The following is a 17,379-nucleotide window of genomic DNA, read 5'->3' as shown; positions in this document are numbered from 1 at the left end:
CAATGAGGCAAACAATGAGGCAACAAGTCCAGGCCGTAAGACAATGGAATTTTAGCTTTAAGTTTCAAGAAAATTTTATTTTAAGCATAGAATTTGATGCTTTCCAAAGTTATCAAGAATAAGAATAAAATCTAGACAGTGATGTCTAAATTGGAACTGATGTCATCACATATTGATCTTCTCTGCAAGCACTGTTCAAGTACATATCTCAGCCAAACAAGAAAGGAGTGGGTGGTAGAGTGGAACTTCATTGTCAACTTGACTCTATTGGGAAGAGTCTTAAAAACACACTCTGGGCATGTCTGTGACGGGGTTTACAAAAAGGTTTAAGGGAAGATGGAAGACCCACCCTGGTGTAGGCAGAAGATGGGCTGAAGTCCTGGACTACAGAGAAAGGAAACAGACGGAAGCCAGCTGAGCTCCACCCATCCTCTCTCTGCTCCCTGGCTACAGACACCATGGGGCCAGCACTTCACAGTCCTGCCACGAGGACTTCTCCGTCATGAGGGGTCGCATCCCCTTAACGCAGGAAGCAAAGTCAACGTCCTTCTTTAAATTGCTTTTGTCTCATCAATGAGAAAAGTAACTCATACAAAAAAGTCACAGAGGGGCACTGGAGAGATGGCTCAGTGGGTAAGAAGAGCATTTGCCAAGGTCAGATCCCCAGCACCCATAGAAAAAAAAAAAAAAGCCAACCACAGCTACACAAGCCTGTAACCTCAGCCCTGGAGTGGAGAAGGAACGGAGATAGGAAGATTTCTGGGGCGTGTTTGCCAACCAGACTAGCATGATGGTTCACTGAGGCACCTTGTCTCCAGGACTAAGGTGGGGAGAGAAAAGGCAGGGCATCCAGCCTCCTCGATGGCCTCCACATGTAAGCGCATACACCACATGTGTGCCAGCGCACTGCAAACACATTTGCTGACCACGCATACCAGTTCACAGATACAGTAGTCTTAATCCGTGAGAGGATGAAAAGTCTCCACCCTGCCCCAAGTGGTAGCGGTGCAGCAGGGCCCAGGAAACAGTCCAAGTTAGAACCTAGAAAACATAGAAAAATTCAACCAGGTCTAAAATAAGTATATTCCTAAAGAAAACAGATTCCCCTCAAGAAATATAGAGTTTAATAGTTGGATAATTTAATTTAAGATCAATATATACCTGTAGCATGAATCTTAAAGAGTCTTATTAACAAAACAAACCTGGAGCCAGGTACTAGAGTCAATGCTGGAAGATCAGAGAAGCAGAACAAGCCACAGCTTCCTCACCTGGCCAATTCCTCAGTTGATCCTGTTTCCTCAGACTGGAAGCTTCTGAGTCCTCATCCAAATGGATCTCAGCTGAACTGCTTCTCGAAAGCCTGAAAGCTTAACCAGACTTAGTTCCTGGTTTTCATGCCTTATATACCTTTCTGCTTTGTGCCATTACTTCCTGGTATTAAAGCCTCACTTCCTGGGATTAAAGGTTCTTGTTACCACCCATGGCTGTTTCCAGTGTGGCCTTGAACTCACAGAGATCCAGATGGAGCTCTGCCTCTGGAATGCTAGGATTAAATGTGTGTGCCACCATTTTCTGGCCTCTATATCTAGTGGCTGTTCTGTTCTCTGACCCCAGATAAGTTTATTAGGGTGCACAATATTTTGGGGAACACCAAATATCACCACATATACCACAATGACAAAAGCAGTTACAGCTGCCCTCCATCCCCAAGGGTCCACCATCCTTGGATTCAACCAGCATAGATAAAACAGGAAAAAACCTGCATCTGTATAGGACATGTGTGGACAATTTTTTCTTGTAATTAGTCCCCAAGCCAGTGGTTCTCAACTTATGGGTTGCTGCCCCTTTGGGGGGTTGAACAACCCTTTTACAGGGGCTGTATATCAGATATTTACATTACAATTCATAACATTAATAAAATTATAGTTATGAAGCATCAATGAAATAATTTTATGGCTGGGGGTCATTAAAACAAGGGAATTGTATTAAAAGTTCACAGCAGTAGCAAAGTTGAGAACCACTACCTTAAACAACACAGTGTACACTTATTCTGTAACATTCTTTTTGTGTTAGGTATTAAACCTACATAACTTAAAAGGTATGAGAGACTGGACTTAGGCTATACATGGTGTTACAGCAGATTTAAGCACCCATGACTTTTGGCTTTGATTTTCTGGAACCGATCTCCATAGATACTCAAGGATGATTTAGTTACTGTATGCTACCCTTTTTCCCCTTTCATAGAAATAGCTCTTCCTGCTGATTTTTGAGAACTGTTTTCTCCATCAACATCCCAGGTCTAGTAACTTAAGATCCCATTCTTTCTCTACTTATAGAGTCACATCACACACTGAGCACATGTTTACATAATCCTAATATTCAATTCTATAGATGGACTATCAATATTCAGCATCCACCCACAAACAAAATGTAAGAGAATGATATAGAAGAGAACACGTGTTCGGAAACCAGGCATTGGGGGCTTGATGTGTCGCTCCATTGCCTCCTGTTTAGGAAGCCCTGGATAGATAGACATTGAAGTGTTCCAATATGGAAGTCAGGGGCTAAGAGATCACTAGAGCCAAAGCAAGGCAGGAAATCTGGAAGAACTGATATTCTTACTGTATACAGTGAGAAACCAGGGAAACTCCAGTTCTAGGTGAAAATATAAAAGTCCAAGACTACACTTTGCTGAGTACGGTGGTGCACATCATTGATCCCAGCATTGGGGGGCAGGCAGAAAGAGATAGATCTCTGTCAGTTCTAGGCCAGCCCTGTTTACATAGTGAGATCAAAAAATATTTTTTGTTTAAACTTGTAGTAATAGATAAGAGAGAAACTAAAAATAAAACATAACAAACAAAAAAGAAAGACAGATTCACCATTGTCATGACAGGGAGACAATAGCTACTGTTTGGAAACTTACAAGTCAAAGAACAAAAGTAAAGTCACATTATTTAGAATTCTGGCAGGAACCAGCAGAGGACTCAAGGTACACATTTTGAAAGTTACACCTCTATGGAGAAAATCGACCTGAGGTGGCTGAGGAAGAGAAACTGACTTTTCATTTCTGTCTCTCACATCATTCAAGATGTTTTTTGTATGGGTTACTGTAAGAAAGTATTCATGTTTAAAAATTAAGATTTACATACAAAAAATTCACGTGCAATTTAAAATGGAGATGATTAAGGTCTAAACAACTAAGATCTTCTTGGCTGACGTTATCACTGAGAGGATAATCCCATGAGATCCTTCCAGAACTAAAAGCCTATGATTCAGTGTCTTGGAATTGGACTTTAGAAGTACATTGTCACTACTTCTGATCTCAACTTTGTAAACAGAGACAGTCTCCATGTGCATATCTGGCCTCTTTACCTAATTCACACCAAGGGGAGCGTCTACTTGGAAACAACCCCTTGGACAGTATCTTCCCTTAAGCCAGAATTTGAGATTAGTTTTCTTGAAAAATTTATGCTGAAAGCCTAAATAAAGCAGACTGCCAAATGCTCAGACTAGTGCAACAGTCTCCAAGGCAAGGACAGTGTGCTCTACTGCACCCGTCTGACTTGAGTACATCAGGTCTCAGATCAGTAAGTTACCCTCCCAAGAGCTGCCGGCAACTAAATGATAAAGATCAGAGGGACTGGCCTCTTGTAGAACAGATGGCTTCTAACAGCTTTAAAAAAAAAAAAAAAAAAAAAAAAAAACAGAAATCTGAAAAATTAATTATCAGGAAAATTAAAAAAATCAAAGCCATAATAACATCACCTCAGACTTGTTAGCTATTGTCAAAAAGAAGGAAAGAAAGGATGAAAACAACAAAAGATAACAAGCATTGGTGGGCAGGAAAGTGGGGAAAAGGGAACCTTTGCACACTGTTAGCAGGAATGTAAATTGGTGCAGTCATTATGGAAAAGTTTGGAAAGAGCCCCAAAATATTAAAAATAGAATTACCATATGATCCAGCAATCTGACTTCTGAATATATTTCCAAAGGCAATGAAAGCAAGATCTCAAAGAAATATTTGCATTCCTATCTGCATTGTAGCGCTATGCATATCACAGTAGCCAAGGGACAGAATCAGCCCAAGTGTCCATCAACAGAACAAATGGATAAAGAAAATGTGGTGCATATATACAATGAAATATCACTGGGCTTTGAAAAGAAAGAAGCCTTTCCATTTGGGACAACCTGGGTGAAACTAGAGGGCATTATGCTAAGTAGACCAAGACAGCCACAGACAGACAACTGCTGCATCAGCTCCCTCACATGAGGAAACTAAACCAGGTAAACTCATGGAAACAAAAAGGAAACTGCTGCTTGCCAGGGCCTGGCAAGCAAAGGATATAGGGTTTCCATGATACAGGATGCTTGCACTCTGGTGATCGAATGTGCAGCATGGCTACAACACTGCTGGGTGGTGCTTGCAATGCGCTAGATGAATAGATCTTAAGTGTCCTCAAAAAAATAAATAAGTAAAAATTGTAAAGAGAACACTGTCCAGACTCATTTTATATGCAACTTCTAAGCTTGTATAAAAAAATTAAGCAAGCGCAGCTTTTGAAGGGAGAACTGAAGGTCAATCCCATTCATGAACAAAGTTTTGGCAAACTGAATCTGGCAACTTCGCAGAGTAGAACAACACCATGACCAAGCTGAGTCTCTTCCAGGAAGGAAAGCTCGGGTCAATAGTAGAATACACAGTAACATATTCTATCTCATTAATGGGAGAAAACCATATTGTTATCTGAACTGATACAGTAGAGCAGCTAATAAAATTCAAACCAGCATTCATGAAGCAAAAAAAAAAAAAAATGCAAACTGGTGAGAGAAAGGAATGTATGGACCACGTCAAAGAGCACCTCCCAACTCACGAGAGCAAAATAAAAATGGATTCAGTTGTGAAATACAAGCACAGCTCTGTACAACCAAGCACAATAGCCCAGCACAGTTGTGCACACCTGTAACCCTAGCACCCAGAAGGCCAAGGCAAGAGGATTGCTGGACCCCAGGAATTTGAGGCCAGCAGAGGTAACACAGTAAGTATCACTCTCAAAATAGTATGTCATTTACAATAGTAACAGAATACGTTGAACAAAAGATATGCAAGGCTTTGGGGGAGACAATTAAACAACATGCAACTGTCAGAAAATATTAAATAAAATCCAAATAAAGCTGAGGGCATCCCAGTGGTATAGTACTTACCAAGTATACATAAAGCCCTAGGTTCATTCCCTAGTACCACAATAAAGGACCTAAATACACAGAATGGCATCATTTTACTGTACATAGAAGGTAGACTGGGTTAAAGATATCAAATTCTATACAAATTGTTCTCCAATTCAATATAATCTTCAAATTCAATATAATCCTAATAAAAATCTTAATAAGGTATTTTTCAAGACATAAAGTAATTCTAGAATGTATATAAAGTCAATGCAAAAGGGCTTAGGCAAATAAAAGTATTCTGCCAGATGCATTAGAAGCATTTAGGATCATGTGTTTAAAAACACACAATGAATGAAAAGCGGATCCTGCCGACTATGGAAAAAACGATGTCTTGCCGGGTGGTGGCACAGGCCTTTAATCCCAGCACTCAGGAGGCAGAGCCAGGCAGATCTCTGTGAGTTCAAGGCCAGCCTGGTCTAGAGAGCGAGATCCAGGAAAGGCACAAAGCTAACCCTGTCTCGAAAAAAGAAAGAAAGAAAGAAAAAAAAAGAAAAGAAAAGAAAAGCAGACCTGCGGAACAAAAAAGTTTTACAAAATAAGACACACTCAAATGAACCTGGCACTGTAGAACAGGGGGATATTCGTGCAAAAAAATTAACATGGATTTTTGTCCCACACATACATAAAAGCCAATTCTAGCTGGTGTAGTTCCAGCTATTGTCGAGACAGAAGCAGAAGGATCACTGAGTCCAGGAATTCAAGACCAGTCTGAGCAAAGCAATGAAATTCTGTCATATATATATATATATATAAATCCAACTCTGATGAGTCGGGAACTAATAATAAAATCAGGACTTCTAAACACACTAATGAGCCGAGCTCATGCCTTTAATCAGGAGGCAGAAGCAGGTGGATCTTTGTGAGTTTGAGGCCAGCCTAGTCTACAGGGTGAGGCACAGGCACAAGACAGTCAGGGCTACATAGTGAAACCCTGTCCCGGGAGGGAAAAAAAAAATCCTAATGATTTAGGACAAGATTTATTTTAAAACCAAGCAAGAAAAATACAACCTACAAAGAAAATATTATTAAAGTTGAGTAATACACAGGCTTTTGCATGACTGGGAGAAAGTAAGAAGATAAGCCTGAACTGCAAGGCTTGAGAATCCCAGAGAAAGAGAAAAAGAAAGAGAAAGGACAGGGAAAATACAGCAAGAGGTCTACTGCGAAGAGGAAGCACCAATAGACAAAATACACAAGACACCACCAACTCATTATTAATCATGGAACACAAATTAATATCGTACTAAAATAACCTTTCAAAAGCAAAAACCCAACAAACCCATACTCTGGCAAGGACACTGAGCCACAGACATTCTCATACATTGCTGCCAGGAGTACATATTGGCCCAAGTACCAGAGAAAGAAATTGGCATTGCTTCATGTGGCAGATATTGGAAACTGGTTACTCAACTTTCATTCCAAACTCCTTCTAGTAGGCCTCCCTAGATTTCAAAGACAGAAAACTCAAAAAGTATTTCCAAGACACCAGTAGCACTCCATTGTAATTAAGGCTTTCCTCATCCAGCATTCCCACTGAGATTGGACTGAGTTAAGTGGGAAGCCAGGCAGGGCTGAGGGTATTCATTTCGTGGGCAAGGATTATAACGGTGACTTCCCAATTTGAGAAGGTGGTTTCAGAGCACAGGCTTGGTTCTGGAGCCAGCAGGTCTAACCATGGCTTCTTGATTTAGCTTGAGTGGTTCCCTAATTGTACCTAAAGCCCTGTGGCTTTGGAGCCAGAATTGAATTGGCCACATTCTGGTTCAAAGCACAGTTTCCTCTTGAAAGAGAAAGTGGTAGCTTCCCTGGTGGCCCTATCCTTTGGTGTGGCTTTGGGAATCATTCCTACAAGTTCTGTCTGGAGTCTATTTCTTCAGCCCTACCAACAATTCTGTAAATGATCAATAGCCTATAAAAAAAATCCCTTTCTGCTTTAATGAATGTCCACTGTTCTTTGGAACTGCATCTTAACCAGTACACCTAGCAAAGTTGAACTTATACATCATCTACAGTCCAGCAATCACAATCCTAGATATCTAGTCTAAAGAAACTCTTCATATATAAGCCAACACTACACACAAGGATATTTATTGAAGCATTTTTCTTAATTTTAAAAATTAAAAAAAAAACCTTGGGCTAGTGACATGGCTCAGCAGTTAAGAGCACTTGCTGCCAAACCTGACAAGCAGAGTTCAATTTCAAGGACCCACATGGTGAAATAAACAAACTGACTCCTACATGGGCTCTGACCACACACACTTGGTGTCACATGTGAACATGCACATACACATTCACATTAAATAAATACATCTGATTTTAAGGAATTTTTTATTTATTTTTTATTTATTTATTTATTTATTTATTTATTTATTTATTTATTTATTTATTTTACAACACCATTCAGTTCCACATAATAGCCACAGATTCCCCTGCTCTCCCCCCCTGCCCCTCCCCCTCCCCCAGCCCACCCCCCATTCCCACCTCCTCCAGATCAAGGTCTCCCCGAGGACCGGGATCGACCTAATAGACTCAGTCCAGGCAGGTCCAGTCCCCCCCTCCCAGACCAAGCCAAGCGTCCCTGCATAAGTCCCAGGATTCAAACAGCCAACTCATGCAACAAGCCCAGGACCTGGCACCACCGCCCAGCTGCCTCCCAAACAGATCAAGCCAAATGACTGTCTCACCCATTCAGAGGGCCTGATCCAGTTGGGGGCCCCTCAGCCTTTGGTTCATAGATCCTGTGCTTCCATTCATTTGGTTATTTGTCCCTGTGCTTTATCCAACCTTGGCTTCAACAATTCTCGCTCATATAAACCCTCCTCTTTCTCACTAATTAGACTCCCAGTGCTCCACCAGGGGCCCAGCCGTGGATGTCTGCATCCAGATTCCTCAGTCCTTGGATGGGGGTTATGGCACAACCATCAAGGTGTTTGGCCATCCCATCACCAGAGTAGGTCAGTCCCGGCCGTCTCTCGACCATTGCCAGCAGTCTTTTGCAGGGGTATCTTTGTGGATCTCCGTGGGCCTCCCTAGCTCTCTGCTTCCTCCCCTTCTCATGTGGTCTTCATTTACCATGGTCTCCTATTCCTTGTTCTCCATCTCTTTTCTTGATCCAGCTAGGATCTCCCGCTCTCTTTCCCTCGACCGTCGCCCTTCATTGCTCCCACTCATGTCCAGGCTGTTCACGTGGATCTCATCCATTTCTCCCTGTCTTTCACCAGGTAGCCTCACTGGTGATGTGAGTAGCAGTCCAGTCATCCTTGTTCTACATCTAGCATCTTCCTATGAGTGAGTACATACCATATTTGTCTTTCTGAGTCTGGGTTACCTCACTCAGGATGATTTTTTTCTAGATCCATCCATTTGCCTGCAAACTTCATGATGTCATTGTTTTTCTCTGCTGAGTAGTATTCCATTGTGTATATGTGCCACAATTTATTTATCCATTCTTCAGTTGAAGGGCATCTAGGTTGTTTCCAGGTTTTGGCTATTACAAACAATGCTGATATGAACATAGCTGAGCAAGTGCTCTTGTGGTATGATTGAGCATTTCTTGGGTATATGCCCAGGAGTGGTATAGCTGGATCTTGGGGGAGATTGATTCCCAATTTTCTAAGAAAGCGCCATATTGATTTCCAAAGTGGTTGTACAAGCTTGCATTCCCACCAGCAGTGGAGGAGAGTTCTCCTAGTTCCACATCCTCTCCAGCATAAAGTGTCTTCAGTGTTTTTGATCTTAGCCATTCTGACAGGCGTAAGGTGGTATCTCAGAGTTGTTTTGATTTGCATTTCCCTGATGATTAGGGATGTTGAGCAATTCCTTAAATGTCTTTCAGCCATTTGAGTTTCCTCTGTTGAGAATTCTCTGTTTAGTTCTAAAGCCCATTTCTCAATTGGACTGTTGGTCGTTTTGATGTCTAATTTCTTGAGTTCCTTATATATTGTGGATATCAGTCCTCTGTCACATGTGGGGTTGGTGAAGATCTTTTCCCATTCTGTAGGCTGTCGCTTTGCCTTGTTGACCATATCCTTTGCTGTACAAAAGCTTCTCAGTTTCAAGAGGTCCCATTGATTGATTGTTTGTCTCAGTGTCTGTGCTACTTAAGTCCCTGAAAAAAGAAATTGAAGAAGATGTCAGAAAATGGAAAGATCTCCCATGCTCATGGATAGGCAGGGTTAACATAGTAAAAATGGCAATCATACCAAAAGCAATCTACAGATTCAATGCAATCCCCATCAAAATCCCAACACAATTCTTCACAGACCTGGAAAGAATAATACTCAACTTCATATGGAAAAACAAAAAACCCAGGATAGCCAAAAGAATCCTGTACAATAAAACAACCTCTGGAGGCATCACAATCCCTGACTTCAAGCTCTACTATAGAGCTACAATAATAAAAACAGCTTGGTATTGGCATAAAAACCGACATGTGGACTAATGGAATCTAATTGAAGACCCTGACATTAACCCACACACCTATGAACATATAATTTTTGACAAAGAAGTCAAACATGTACAATGGAAAACAGAAAGCATCTTCAACAACTGGTGCTAGCATAACTGGATATCAACATGTAGAAGGCTGCAAATAGATCCATATCTGTCACCGTGCACAAAACTTAAGTCCAAGTGAATCAAAGACCTCAACATAAATCCAGCTACTCTGAACCTGCTAGAAGAGAAAGTAGGAAGTAGTCTTAAGGAATGTTTTAAACTAGCAATAGCCCAGTGTCTATTGAGAGTAGAAAGTTATAATCAAGAGAACACTACACAAATATGAAAATGAATGACCTGTATCTTTGTCTCTCAGCGTGACTAGATTACAAAATTAATGTACAATGGAAAACTCACAACAGAATATATACAACATTTGCCTAGCATATTCAAGACCCTTGTTTGATCTCTGGTATCACAGGAGAGAGGGTAGAAGGATTCACTAGGACAGTGTCTTATAGATATGACTGTAGCCATGAAAACTCAACAATATGGTTACCTAAAAAAGACCTTCGTGATGGCAATACCAGTAAACATGCCAATGTGGATGGGAAAATTTCATAAAGCCTCATCTCTGGATGAAGAAACTGTAGATAATTAATCGCTACTGAGAAAGGGATAATCATTTTTCTCTGGGGATGAGCCTCCTGAAAGGTTACTCAACCGCAAATGGCCAGCCCTAAATACATGTACATATCAGAAACACTAAATGGACTCAGTGGGTCGTGTGTGTGTGTGTGTGTGTGTGTGTGTGTGTGTGTGCGCGCGCGCGCGCATGAGCGTGCATGTGTATAAAATTGTAGAAGAAGATATCACAAATTTGAGGAAAAAGTGGGAAGGTTATAGGAGGTATTAAAGGATGAGAGATATGAATGTTGTAATACAGCTCTTATGTGTAAAATTCTCAAAAAATAAGAAATAAAATATTTTAAAGGCAACATTTTAAAAAGTGTGTGGGTATAATGTTTTTATTCAGTCTTATGTCATTTAACAGGGATGTGTACTGAAAAATATGTCATTAAAAATCTTATCTGCATACTAAAGTAGTATATTATTTGAAGATACATAGATATGTGATAAGACTATAAAAAAATCATAATAATTGGGAATGATGGCTCACACCTACAATCTTAGCTCTCATGAACTTGAGGCAAGAAAATTATCATGGGTTCAAGACCAGCCAGGGATATGTGGAGGTACCAGGACAGCCTGGGCTAGAGTGAGATCCTATATGAAATACCAAAAGGGAACTGGTGAAATGGCTCAGACAGTAGAGATGCTTGTCTCCAAGACAGACAACCGACAGCCCCAGGACCCGTATGGTAGGAGAGCCAACTCCAGCTAGCTGTCTTCTGACTGCCACACACTTGCCTTGACACACACATTAACTAAAAATATGTAAATAAATAATGTGATTTTTTTATGTAAAGAGCCATGCATAGTAGTGCACGCCTTTAATCCCAGCAGTTGGGAGGCAGAGGCAGGTGGATCTCTGTGAGTTCGAGGCCAGCCTGGGCTACAGAGTGAGTTCCAAGACAGGCTCCAAATCTACACAGAGAAACCCTGTCACGAAAAACCAAAAAAAAAAAAAAAAAAAAAAAAGAAAGAAAGAAAAAATAAAACAAAGGATGTAAAGAAAGAAAAAGAAATCACAGGTGGTAGCCAACACAGACTTCAGGATAATCACTACATCTTGTGGGGGAAATGAGGGTATGGTAAGAAAGGGGTGTGAAGCTGGGGGGGGGGCGTGCAGGCCCATAATTCCAGCACTTGAGAGGGTCAGAAGGTGAAGGCCATTCTGGACTACACAGAAAATTAGAGGGTAGCCTGGGCTATGTTAAACTCTGTCTCAAAAGCAAGCAAACAAAACACATACATGCATGCAAGCATATGATCATGAGAAGAGGGGAGGGAAGGAAGGAGGGAGGGAGGGAGGGAGGGAGGGGGGAGGGAGGGAGGGAGGGAGGGAGGGAGGGAGGGAGGGAGGGAGGAGATTTCCAGGGTGCTAGCAATATGTCAGTCCAAGGTGGGGACCCAGGATACTACTATAGGCTGTTGTACTGTTACAGACTCTTCCATCCACTGTACATAATTGGCTTCATTATCTAAATGTTAGAGAAAAAGGATTAAGAAGGCAAGAAAAAAAGGCAGGTGTTAACACATCCAACATATATATTTATATACATATATAATCCTGTCACAAACTCACACCAGCACAAACATGAAACAACAGAAGTGAAAGGTTATTGTTGGGCACTATTTAAAATGACAAAAACTTAGAAATACCGACAGCTATAAATTGGGAACAACAACACATTCAGCAAATTGAGGCAGGATTCACCTGTGAAGTGTATGAAAGAATTCTATGTATGGGTATGATGGCTCCAGTACATGTTATGTAAAATACATTGTGTGTGTGTGTGTGTGTGTGTGTGTGTGTGTGTGTAGATAGATAGATAGATAGATAGATAGATAGATAGATAGATAGATAGAGATATAGATGTGTGTATGTATATGCATATGTATATATATGTATACATATATATATGCATGCCCTGGGAGTACACCTCAGTGGTAGAGCACATGTTTAACATATATAAAAACCTGGATTTGATCCCTAGCATAAAGGGGGGAGCAAATAAACTCATGGTGAACAATGAGAAAAGCCTTTTGTATTAAAAAAAGAGAGAAAATATAGAATGTTACTGACATACCTAATATAAGATAGTACTTATATGCATATATGAATGACATCTATTTGCAAAGCCTTTTGCATTAAAAAAGAGAAAATATAGAATGTTACTGACATACCTAATATAAGATAGCACTTATATGCATATATGAAGGACATTTATTTGCAAAATGGAAGTATTCAAGGAAGAAATAAGGACTAGGAGATGGCTCAGTAAATAAAGAGCTTGTTGTGCAAATGTAAAGATCAGAGTTGGAATCCCAGCAGTCACATAAACACCAGGTGGTTGTGGCATCCTGCCTTCAATTCCAGCACTCCAAAGGCAGAGAGAGAGGATTCCTTGAGCGAGATATTGTCAAGCTCTTGGTTTAGTTTAAAGAGCCTGCCTCAAGGAATAAGGTAGAAAATGTTGAAAAACAGACTCCCAACACAGCCTCAAGCCTCCCCATCACAAGCACACACATATACCCATACATATGTGAACATGTACATACATACACCACAGGCACATGAAAAGAAAAAGGGAAACAATAAACTAATAAAAGGGGCTAGAGAGATGGCTCACAGGAAAGAGCACTTGCTATTCTTCCAGAGGACCCAATTTCAGTTTCCAGCACCTACATCAGGTAGTGTGTAACTCCAACTCCACATGATCTGAGGCCTTGTTTAGATACCCACATAGGTATGGCATACACTCGCACAGACACACACATTCACATAAATAAGAATAACTCTTTAATAAAAAAAAGAAGTAAAAATAATTACTTATAGAAGAGGGACAAAATTGAAAGAAAGGAACTGAGCACAAACTCCTCTAATTATATAGTTTTAACTTTTGAATTGTGCAATTATTTTTACATATCCACATCATAGCCTAAAGTGAAAGAATAAAGCAAGCCCTAGAGTTGAAAACAAGCTAAAATAAACTAGTAATTTTGGAAACAGCCCCAGAGAAGAAAGAGGTCTTCGCCAAATTTTGTGGCCAACACTTTGGCAGCCCATATTTGGGGGCATCTCCCACAGAGAAGTCTTCGATTTCATTTAACTATTCTATTGCTAGAGAAAATACTGGGATGCTGTTTTGAAACTATGACTATCGTAGGAAGATCTAATTCAGTGCAGAACAGCTATTATAAACTAAAATAACCATATAGAGAGAAAAGATATGCAGGAACATAATCAAAGAGGTTGAATTTTTAAAATCAATATTGAATCTGAAAATTGAGAAAAATCAATGCAGTGCTCTATTGGTAAATTTGAAAATGTTAGGATAAATGTGTAATCTTTTGGGGGTGGAGAGAAAAGGCACTGTTCTTGGGCTGGAATGGGACTATAGTACTATGCTACTGATCTGAATTGGCTCCCCAGAACCCATGTGTGGTGGTTTGAAAAAAAAATAGTTCCCAAAGGGAGTAGCAGTATTATAAAGTGTGGCCTTGTTGGAGTAGGTGTGGTCTTGTTGAAGGAAGTGTATCACTGTAGAGGTGGACTTTGAGGTCTCATATATGCTCAGGCCATGCCCAGCAAGACAGTTCACTTCCTGTTGCCTCTGGATCAAGATGTAGGACTCTCAGCCTCTTTTCCAGCACCATGTCTGCATGCATGCCACCATGTCCCACCACGATGATAATGGACCTCTGAATTGTAAGCCACTCAATTAAATGTTTTCCTTTATAAGAGTTGTCGTGGTCACTGGGTGTTGGTGGTACATGCCTTTAATCCCAGCACTTGGGAGGCAAAGGCAGGTGGATCTCTGTGAGTTCAGGGCCAGCCTGGTCTACAGAGCAAGTTCCAGGACAGGCTCCAAAGCTACACAAAGAAACCCTCTCTTGAAAAAATGCCCCCCGCCAAAAAAAAAGGTATGAAAAGAGCTGGTGAGGTGTCTCAGTAGGTGAAGACGCTTGCCATGAGCTGAAGACCTAAACTGAATGCCCAGGTCCCACAGGAGAGACTCCCGCAAGCTGGCCCCCTGCATCATGGCATGTGCACACTTGCATTTATATAACATACAAAAGTAGTTAATTAAACATTTTTGATGTGATGGCTGTAATGGAGCATATTTTTTACCCAGCAGGCCACAATGGCTCCCTGAAAGAAACCTGACTTCCTCAACTTCTGAATCTGAAAACTGCAATTGAGAGGAAAAAGAGAGCCGGGGGTATTGCTCAGTGTCAGGGTGCTATGGGGTTCATCTTGGTTGGGCATGTCTCTGGGGCAGTCTTTGATTGCTAATTGATGTAGGAGGACTCAGCCCACTGTGACCAGTACCATCCTTGGCAGTCTTGGGCTGTATAAGAAAGCTAGCTGGACAGAAGCCACAGTGAGAACAAGCCAAGAAGCACTATTCCCTCGGTGGTGTCTGCTTCCGGCCCCTGCTTCGCATTCCTGCCCTAATGTCCCTTAGTGATGGATTATGACCTAAGAGTCATAAGATGAAATAAACCCTTCGCTCCCCTAGTCAGTTCTGGCCATCATTTTATCAAGCAACAGAAAGCAGACTAACGCAAGTGCTTAGCTAGCATGCATAAGGCCCTGGGTGAAATCTCAAGATCCAAAAGAGAGAGGTGGGCAGAGGGAGAAGTAAACACTTGCCCTGTAGTTACAAGAAAATACTGGCTGGTAATGCAGAAAAATGGTAAAACTGTAAAATCACCACTTTTTGTTTTCTCATGAAATAGTGATCCAAGCAAGCATAATCAACGGGTGCTGAAAGCCTTAAATCAGATAGATGATAGGGCCAGGGTGGGAGAGTGGGAAGGGCACTTGATCTCAAGCACAAAGACAGAGATGAGGAGAAGCTGTTACAAAGCACTGACTGTACTCACTAATAATGTGGTGTATACTTCAAATTGAACAAGAGGGGAGCTTTATGCTGGCAGACATAGATGTGCTTGCTTTTATCAGTCCATCATGTGCCCAAGTGTGGAAATACCGCACTATGCCCCTCGAGTACAATAGAATCATTGTCAATTAAAAACAAAATTTGGGAAAGTAGCATTTAAAAAAATGTCGCCGATAAACTAGATGTTCACAGGTGGCTCGGGATCAATCCACAGATGACTCTCCAGTCCCAAAGGGAAATACGACTTCTATGTGGAGAGGCCTGGCTGTTGCCGCCTTAAGCAGGTGACTACACAAGGCTTTAGCACAGCAGGTGCCAGGCAGCATGTGCCTCCCTTGTAGCAGTATATGAAAGACGCTGTCACCCATTGATGCCCTTCTCAGACTCAGTGACTTTCCACCTAGGCAAGTCTTTGTTCTTTATGAGTCCCCGATATAAGAGACACAGAGGCGCAAGGCAACGAAGCTATCCAGATAGATCCAGAACGAGGAGCATTCATAGAAATCAGGGCAACAGTCTACTCAGGAAGAAGGGATGTGGGGAATGGTTGTCTACACAAAGGGGATGCCCTTGGCTGGACCGGGTTTTAAACAAGAGAAACAAGATGTTTGCAGGACGACTGAGGAGCCTTAGATTAGACCCTTAGGGTTGAGGCAGGCATGACACTGCAATCATTTCACTTGAGGGTGTGGTAAAGCACTTAGGGATGAAACTATATGCTTTGGCTTGTGATTTTGTTTTGTCTTAAAGACGGGGTCTCACTATATAACCCAGGCTGGCTCCAAACTCACAATTCTACTGCCTAAACATCCCAAGCACTGAGATTACAGGTATATATCACCATGTCTGGCTCTAGAGAAGCTTCTAGAAGAAGAAGTGTAACTTTAAATGCTTTCCAAAACTCTCTGTATATATATTTTTGACCTTCTGTATCCTCAGATTTACATCTGTAGATTCAAGTGGCCATGAATCAAAAAATGGTTTTTAAGGCACCTATACTGAACATCCACACACCATCTCTTGCTATTATTCTCTGCACAATGTAGCCTAACAGTGATTCACACTGCATTTGAAGTGTGTTTGATATCATCAGTACTCCAGAGAATATTTAAAGTACACAGGAGGCTGTGTCTAGATTGTGTGTGAGTACTCTACCATATGACACAAGGAATTTGAACAGCAGTAGACTGCTGTCATCTCAGAGTGCCCTGCAGACAAACTCTCAGATTCAAAAAAACAACTGAATACATACATTTACATGAAAAGTAAATATGGCAAAATATTAAGAGTGTTAAATTTATGTGGGTTCTTTGTGTTCTCCTTTCTGCTTCTCAGTATCAAGTATTTCATAATACAAAGGCAAACTTAAAGTGAAGTATAAAATACAAAAGGAAAAGGTGGGGCTGGAAGGATGGCTCGGTAGGTAAGAAAGAGCACTTGCTCTGCAAGCAGACTTTGAATCCCTAGCACCTATGTAAACAGTAGGGCATTACCACGGTTACCTGTAACCTCAGTACTGTGGATGGTGGAGACAGGAGGATTACTGGGAATTGATTGCTGCCAGACTAGCTCCAAGTTCAGTGAGAGACTCTGTCTCAAAGGGCTAAGGCAGAGAATGAGAAAACTGAACAACTAATGTCTTCTGCTAGACTGCCCAGGTGCACACACACACACACACACACACACACACACACACACACACACACACACTCACTCACTAAAAAAGAATACAAAAAAAAAAACATACTAAGTAATGCAACCAGGTTGCTTAATTCCACAAATATTTGTTCATAGATAAATATACACAGTATATAATGGGCCAGGAAGATGTTCAATGGATAAACTGCTTGCTTTACAAGCTTGAGGACACAAGTCCAGATCTCCAGAACCCACATAAAGCCAGATGTGATAATACACATCTGTAATCTCAGCACTTCTACAGTGAGATGAGGGGCAAAGAGAGGAGAACCCCTGGAAGCTCTTGAGTGGGCTAGCCTGGTGTACTCAGTGGCAGACAATAAGAGGCCCTGCATAAAGATGGAGAGTAAGGACCAGTGCCGGAGGTCATCTGCTGACACCCACACTGCCCATATTCACACACAAACACAAACCAGGCGCA

Source organism: Peromyscus leucopus, chromosome 5, assembly GCF_004664715.2.
Source record: "Peromyscus leucopus breed LL Stock chromosome 5, UCI_PerLeu_2.1, whole genome shotgun sequence".
NCBI classification, from domain to species: Eukaryota; Metazoa; Chordata; class Mammalia; order Rodentia; family Cricetidae; genus Peromyscus; species Peromyscus leucopus.
This window is presented reverse-complemented; position numbering follows the sequence as displayed.